The following is an 8,942-nucleotide window of genomic DNA, read 5'->3' on the forward strand; positions in this document are numbered from 1 at the left end:
TTTAGACAGTACGACACAGTTAACTTTAGTTGGTTCTCAACTCATTCGTAGAAATCTATCAAATACAGTACATTATAGTGTAAATACACACAGTCAGAATTAATTTATTACGAACAAAATTTGCTACTGTTCGTTTGTTGAACGTCAAATTTGTCTTTTGTCTAATGTTCATTCTTTATATTATAGCTTTAAAGGATGATTATTGTTCATTATTTTTATCAAAATATTTAAAATTATACAGTACTGTATACAGTATTATAAAAGTTATTCTACATAATATGTAGACTTTCGTTCTTAAATTCTTTTAATCTCAAGATTTTTCTGCTGAATTTTCAATCTCTTACTCGATTTTTTTTTAGTCTATTATTTATTAGAATTATTCATTGGTTTTTAGAAATAATTTAAACGTTTTATATTAGAAAATTTGCAATATTTTATTTTACAATTAACGTTTATCTTTGAAATGTTCCACAAAACCAAACTCAGTTTTCTGCATAGGCATCCTTATTTGGTTTTCACGAGATTTTAAAAAACCTAACCCTAGCGAATACCAAGAGTAAAGTGTATCTTGTATAATTTGAGTAAAGTCTTTTGAATTAGTAGTTTAAATCCATCAACAAATTATCATCGTCAGTTAAATATTAGTGAACTTTTTGTAGCCTGATTTAACAGATCTGCAATGATTTATTTGAACGTTAGCTAAGAAAAAATGCTATAAAAGAAAGATGTTTTCTTTATGAAAAAGATTTATTGAAAATTATGCATTTGCAACATTTTTATATGCACAATCTGGTATTGAATGTTTTCCTTTTGTAAGTACATTTCTGAATTGAGCGCAGCCATGACCCCATGTGCCAGAGCCGCACGAGTAGAATTTATAAATTCCGTGAATTTTTAGACAGTAAGATACAGTTAACAGTTGGTTCTCATCTCCTCTGTGGCTTTCCCTTCGTAGAAATCTGTCAAATACAGTACATAATATTTTTATTTACAACTGAACGAGCTGTTAATATTCACGAAAACAATTATTTTAAGATATATTAATTAAATACAGCATTTTTAAAATTTCAGAACAGAATTTACCCTTCATAGTTTTGAATTCCAGCTTCTCAATTTCACAGGCAAATCCATGTACAGGTACTGTACAATACTTTCTCCGCGTAATCGAAGGAAAGTAGAAAATCCTTCAGAACATGAAGTCTCACGACAGAATATAGACTTTTCCTCAGTAGCGTAGCGTAGTGGGGGCGGCAGGGGCGGCCCGCCCCGGGCGGCACTTTTTAGGGGGCGGCAAAATTTCACAATAAATAATAAAAATATCTTGCAAGAATTTGAACCATTTTATTTCATATTTTCGTCCACCTACGACTCGGACCGATTGAAATGAGCACGGAATAGTGTTACCATCCATCCGGATAGTCCGGGAATCGACTCCTCTCCGAGGATATCGTGCGCGACCTGTTGACTTTTTTTTATTTTTATTTTTTGCTTGTACGATTTATTCGTATATATATACACGAATAATACCACCTCCAATATCCAATACAGCTACGTCACTTGCGTTACTCCTATCCAAGTCTCCCTAGTCTCTAACTGTAACTGATTTAGAACCAGCATGCACTGCACATTATTCTTCGCATTGCAAAATGACATACGCATGTGTAAGGAACTTCTATTCGAACAAACCTCACCTGCCGTCCGGTTCAGCGATTTTCTAATATATCCAACGCAATATTTTCCATAACGATTTCTTAGCAACGTAGCAAGAATACTTCACAATCAATTATCGATGACAAAGTAGGCCCTATGGTTTTAAAGCTAAAATATCGACAAAAAATTCTAAGCACACCGTACAGTACGAGGTATACTCGATCTGAACGTCTCGACACTATCGGCATTTCGTGATAAAAACCAGAAATACGGTTACGGAATCGCTCTGTAATTAGACGCCACTGTTTGTAGAGAGAGTCGCCATTTTGTATTTTATTTTGAATTGGTTCTCGGTCCCCTGAGAACCTACAAGTCTGGTTATTTTTTTTTTTTTTTGCGCGCGCATGATTTGGGCACCTAATACTCTGTGCCAAATTGCAACTTCTGAAATGACTCCTTCATACCTCTAAGCTGGTAATACACCAGGCAGTACGATTTTATAAACAACTAGCTGCAAGGACCCGCTTCGCTGGGTTTTTATATGTATGTAAAATAGTTTTTTATATATACTGTATAAAAGACTGTTTTTCTAAGTAATCTAGAATCTAACTGCAAGGACCCGCAAAAACGCAAAAAACCGCCTGTAAATCTTGCATGCCGCTTTATATTAACACTTCCTTTGTTACTCAACACTTCCATTGTTAACATTTCCATTGTTAACACTTCCACTGTTAACACTTCTATTATTAACACTTCCATTGTTGACACTTCCATTGTTACACATCTTCGAAGTCAACCACTTTCAACCCGATATCTCCCGCACCCTTATAGCTATCGAGACGCGACCACTATAGTGCACAAATGGAGACTTNAATAAATTAGAAATGTGATTAAAAATTGCAGCCCGGCATTGTAACCATGTAACAATAAATAATTGCTTGTTAGTATATTGCATTTATTTCGTAACCGCCTTTGCATCTTCTGAAATTGATGAAGAATCCTGGGCTGCAATTAAATCTTGATATTTTGAAAGATGCTTTCTCAATATGTAAATTTTATAATATTGTCGTGCAGTGATTCTTCAGCAGAACGCATTTCTATGCTATTGATGTTAGCACGAGCTATCGAAACCATCTTTTCGTTCTTTCGCAAACGAAGATGCAATTACAGAATATTTATGTTAAACATTGACTTTGCTACCAGAATAAGTTTGTACTGTACACGAATGTACAGAAAGTGTTTTGTTTTTAAATAAATATTGATAGATATCATTTGTTATTTGCTTTGGACGTTGTCTTGTTACGTGAAACAAATGGATTTTATTGCAGTTTATTGAGCATTTGTAGTTTTCTAAAAATAAATCAGTTTTTTTCCTGGCAATATAATAAGTTTGAAAGAACCAAAAATAAAATGAAAACTATAGTTTCGTATTTAAAAAAAAAATACATTAAAACCAACGAGATTCGGAACATTTTTTATATCCACTCTGTATAATGCAATCACGTGCTTCTAGAAGAGAGAACATAATGTTTAGATCACGTGACAGCTGCAGCCAATGATTCATTTCTCCTCCTAAGCGCTTGTTACATTTGCTTATACAATGCTGCCACCTATCCAACAAATACGATAATAATTATAAAAAATTTAGTACTCTTTATCAGATCCCTTTGTCATATTTAAATCTAACTGATTTAAATATTAACTGCGCGATCAGTTGAAAAGTACGGACATTTTGTTTATTTCTTCTAAGTACGGTACGGAGAGAGTCTTTAAAATACGGACTGTCCATACTAAATACGGATATATGGTAATCCTACCACTATGCTGGGGCCAGTTTCACATCGACAGTCCTCCAGGGTAGTTGCATAGGGGAAACAGTAAATAAATAAACAATAAAAGCCAGACGCAACCATTTGACCAAAGGCCAGACAATAACCATTGAACCATCTACTAAGAGCGTAAGCGTGTGAGAAAAGGCGGCGTATGCATGAAAGACACCTGCAGACATCTCCAGAGTAGAGTTGCCACACGTCCAGATTTTTGAAATTTGTCTGATTTGGAACACTTTGTTCCAATCGGAAAATCTTTTTCGGAATGTCTCGATTTGTCCATTTCTACCCGAAGATATTTCGATTTGTATTAAAAGCAGTCAAATAAGAATTGTAGAAGGTAAATGTCTGTAGATATCATTCATGCATACGCCATCTTTCATCACACGCTTACGCTCTTAGTAGATGGTTTAATGGTTACGTTTGGCCATAGTCTAGCTTTTATTGATTTTTTTTATTTACTGTTTCACCCTTTTAAACTAATCTTTATTTTTAATCATATACATCATGGATTCGGCCAGATCCACAATGAGAGCAGTCGGGTTTTCTAACTTAATCGAAAAATGCAAGTCAAACAAGTATGGTTGATTCAACAAATAATAAAAAAAACATGTTCAATAAGTAATAATTCATTAAAATTAATTTAATTAGAATTATTCACTTGTTTTCCAGATTAGCCACTGCCTACCTGATGTTAGGTATTCATCAAATTTTACTACAATGCACCTCAGGCCTTATTCTAAGGATTATTTTCCTACTGCACAAATATCAGTTTTGTTTTGGCCAAATCGATAAATATTTTAACTTCAACATAACCAGAAGAAAGAAATACTTATAAAACTCAGAATCGGACAATTAATTACTGCACAAATATGAGATTCCCACTGCACAATTCAAAATTCCCATTACACATTTTATTTCCAGCTGCAGTTAGAATATGCGCTGCATTACTTCACAGTGTCCTGATTTCTGGTTTTGAAGTTTTGAACTTATGGCAACGAGTATCTCCCCTTGGCAAATCTCTCCAGTGTTGCATTGCCTTCTCCCATCCATCCATTATATGAAAATATGGAAATTACAACAAAATAGTATTTCATAAATAAAAGGATAAAATTATTACTATAGAAAATTTATAATAATAATAATAACAGCAATAAAAGATAATTGGTAGTAAATTTGAAATAAATGATTTATTAATAGAATTTATTTATTTACGACAAACATAAATCAAACTTTAATAAAATGACAAGTTTATCGAAATCTTTGCTGTAGAAAAAGAGGAAAATTGCACTTAGGTAGTCCCTATGGCAGCACGTCCGGTCGCCATCTTGTTTGTGAACACGACGTTGACAAACAAGATGGCGACCGGTGCAGCTACTTACTACACCGGCATTTAAAGAAAAAAAATCTTTCATTCACCGTTGACATATTTTTAATTCCTTTTCTTCAATTTATTCGGTAAAAAACATGGTTCGGATGATTCTTTCGTAACTTCCTTTTTCATAGTAGAAACTTTTTCTGCATTCTTAAACACACATCTACATTCTTCTTCTTACGATTTTCGGATTTATTGGTGCTTACTTTAAGGGCCGAAGGTACAATTTCTGGCTCTTTTCATACTGAAACACATCCCATTTCTGGATAAAACTTACGCTGAACAAACTGGTCAAACCGTTCTCCCCTTTTTTTTTTTTTTTTTGTTCGCAAGAATCTCGTCGATTTCGACAACCTTTCCAGGTCCATCCAATTTTCATTCCGGTAAAATTAGACTATGAAACAATCATAATGTGTCGTATAAAATTCGCCCAGTCAACAGCAGTTCCACTACTCGCGCCCACAGCCAAACAGCTGAAGCTCAACGTACTGTACAGTACATTCTATGCAAATTAGATGACAAATAAACGAAAAAATGATTCCCCAAGAAATTTTTCCAAATTTATGTTTAAAAATTGCTTCAAATGACGAACTTTTCATTTTGCATTTATGAAATCAAAAAGAAACAGAATCGCGATCCTTTCGATAATTGACAAGACTATGTCTTGTTTATAAAATCGTACTGCCTGCTGTGTTACCAGCTTAGAGGTATGAAGGAGTACATAAGGAGTTGCAATTTGGCACAGAGTATTAGGTGCCCAAATCTTGCGCGTATAAAAAAACCAGACTTCTATGTGGCGACACTCTCTACAAAATAGGCAGTAGTGCGAGATTTGCGCATGCGTTGCTCGTTGGAAAGTTGGAAATGTGAACGGTGCGAAACCGAATATTGACAAACGCCTGCGTTGGGAAGTTAGAAATGAGAAATCGAATTTTGACAAACGAATTTTTGAAAAAAAAAAAAACCCCATTTACCTGTCCCGTGTTATTCCGGACATATCTCTGATAGCCACGTGCTGACCTTGACCGGTTGACCCGAGATATCTTGTTTCACCATCGAAACGTTTTTGAAAGTAGATGGCGGTAGTCGTTATAATTATATATATATATATAACATCGGATACGTTAAACTATTTTTTCGTACGTAAATCAGTTATCCGAAATATCAGTTATACGAACAACCCCAGTCCCCAATTGATTCGGAAAATCGACGCTCTACTGTATATATAAATCATGATGGCCACTTTGTTGGTAAGTATCAAGAATAAAATGATAATGAAAATAGCAATAAATTTGTTGCTATTTTATTATAAACATTTAAATTTATTGACATGACTGTCTGATTTCTAAGGCTAATCCGAGCGATCGAAAAATCGCAGGAATTTTTTTGGGAGATAGTCTATACTGGATATGTCGGGCTCCGTCCCTTATCACCCGTCAACTCCCATTGTGTGCCTTTCGAATCCACGATGAAAAGGGCCTTCTTAGCGATCACAATACAGAAAGAATAATAATACAAAAACATTATTGAATTTGACATCAATAAAATTATCACTTATGAATTTGAATGAATACTTTTATGAATAATGCTTAAAAATATCAACTGAATCACTATTATTCTTCTTGTACAGGTTTAGAGTATTTGTATGTGACACGTTGAAGTTTAGAAGTGTACTTACAATTTTCTTAGTATTTGTGTAAGGTCGCCAAAGCATTAAGATTTGCATAAGATTTAAGATTTCACAATACTTTTCTTTTTCTTGACATATCCCACATAATATTCAATATATTCGTTTTAGTCTAGTGTGCATAGAAATGGTCTGAAGTTAATAAAATATTTTATCAGCTCCATCAGATTGTTTGTATATTTTACTTTTTATTCTTTACTTCATTCCTCTTCATCTTATTTTTCTATTTTAATAGAACAATAGCATTAAATTTGAACTATTGTGTATGACTCATTTAAGTCTTTATGATAAAAATTTATCCTAATTCTCAGCATAATCTGCATTCACATATAATGGCATCAATTTAAATATTTAATAGTACAATAAATCGAAATATTTAATAAAATTAGAACTTTAATTTAATATATTTACTGTATATTAGAAATTAAAAAGTTAATTAAAATATTAATATTAAGTTAAAAATTGTATTCTTTTGAATTTAGTTAACTATGTCAATGTTTTAGAAATAAGACGAAACCCAGAAACACAAAAACTGCCATTGAAAAATCAATTTTAAACTGCATCTTGCATAATTTTTCCTAAATATTTTTATTAAAGTAAAAATTATATAAAAAGTATTAAAATATAAAAATTTTTACGTTTAAACACGAGTATAAACGATATTTTATGTCAGGTTTTAAATTTTAACTTTATAATTTATTTGTAATAAATTTAATAATTCCATGATTTATATATAGGCCTATATATTTTTTTATTTATTTTAACTTTAAAATTTTTAATTGTAGCAAAATATGTCAATATTTAGAAACTGTTTATTATTTATTAAATAATATCAAGAAAAACTTCATTTATTTTTATATTTTAGCTTTATAAAGTCTTAAAGAAATCAAAATGAGGATATTTTACCTTAAAAAATACAAAGAAACTTTCCTTGCTTATTTTAAGTGTCGAAATAAAAAATCAAATAGAAAGTAACTAAGTGAACTTTAAACACAGCTGAGTACAGCAAGTATGTCAACACTTCCCTCTTTAAATATTAATTAAATTTAGAATTTATTTCATTTATTCAATTTATGTAACTCAGCACATCTGTTAACTGAATGAGACAGTATACAGATTTTTAACATGGATAAGATTAAAAATTTGGTAAATTAAATAAGTATATGGATTAAACCAATTCTAAGATTAAATATAAACTAATAGAAATGGGTCAAATCTTTAATAAAAGTATAGCAAACTACAGGGAAGTTTTAAGAGGAAAAACTCCATTCGAGCCTTTAGGGCTTCTTAAAAATCATATCCTCAAGATGTGAATATCCATTACACTGATAATAAATTCATAAAAAAAGGAAATAAATTATATATAGAATATAAGAATGCAATATAACTAATTAATTAATAATATTTCATAAAATTGTAGGAAACTTAATTATATTTCTTTCTAGACTTGTCATTAAATTGTTCAAATGATAGATTTTTTGATAAATTTGTACTACTATTCATAATTATATTGTATTAAAAAATATTTTGCGAAATAATATGTAATTATTTTATTTGATATTTTATAATAAATTTTTACCGGGTTAGAGAATAAATTTTAGATTTATAAAACATGAAAATAAACTTGTATTTAAAAAAAAATGTTTAAAAATTAAATATATCTTATTTTTTATAATTTAAATTAAATATTAAGTAATATGTATTAATTACAATTATAATTATCATTTTACTCCATTTAAATTCACTAAATTAAAAAAAAATTAAATTTAAATGCAAGTCTATGCCCAATATTTTAATAATTTAAAATGATTTAAAACTTAATTTAATATTAATTATAAAATTATTAATTAATTAGTTAAACAATTAAATTAGTTAATTATTATTAATTTAATTTAAATCTATAATGTTAAAGTTTATTTGTATAAGCTTGATTATGCATGTACTGTACGTTTTATAATTATTGTTAGAAATAGAAACTTAAAATATATTATTATTTATTAATTAGTTGATTAAACATTTAACTTATATATGGTGATTTTTAATTACAATTACAATTAATTTTTTCATTACAGTTTAGAGAAACCGTAAAAATTATCTCACGATATCGTTTATCGTTATATTAAACTTGAAGTATATTGGAGATAAAATATCATCGACAACACGAAAATTAGTGAAAGGATAATGTAAAATTGGAAAATTTAAGCACTTGAATAATAGAACACAAAAGGAGAGGAAAAAAAAGAAGAGAAATGGAAATTATTTTTAATTGCACAAACAAAATAAAATGTGAAATGTGAGGAATTATTATTATAATTTTTTTTTGAAGAATTGTTTAGAAGGAAAAGTGTTTATTGTGTGAAATCTCAAATCTGAATTGTTAAAAGTAACACGTGTTAACGAT

The sequence above is a fragment of the Centruroides sculpturatus genome, unplaced genomic scaffold, assembly GCF_000671375.1.
Source record: "Centruroides sculpturatus isolate CEXI.00-Female unplaced genomic scaffold, Cexi_2.0 scaffold1163, whole genome shotgun sequence".
NCBI lineage: Eukaryota > Metazoa > Arthropoda > Arachnida > Scorpiones > Buthidae > Centruroides > Centruroides sculpturatus.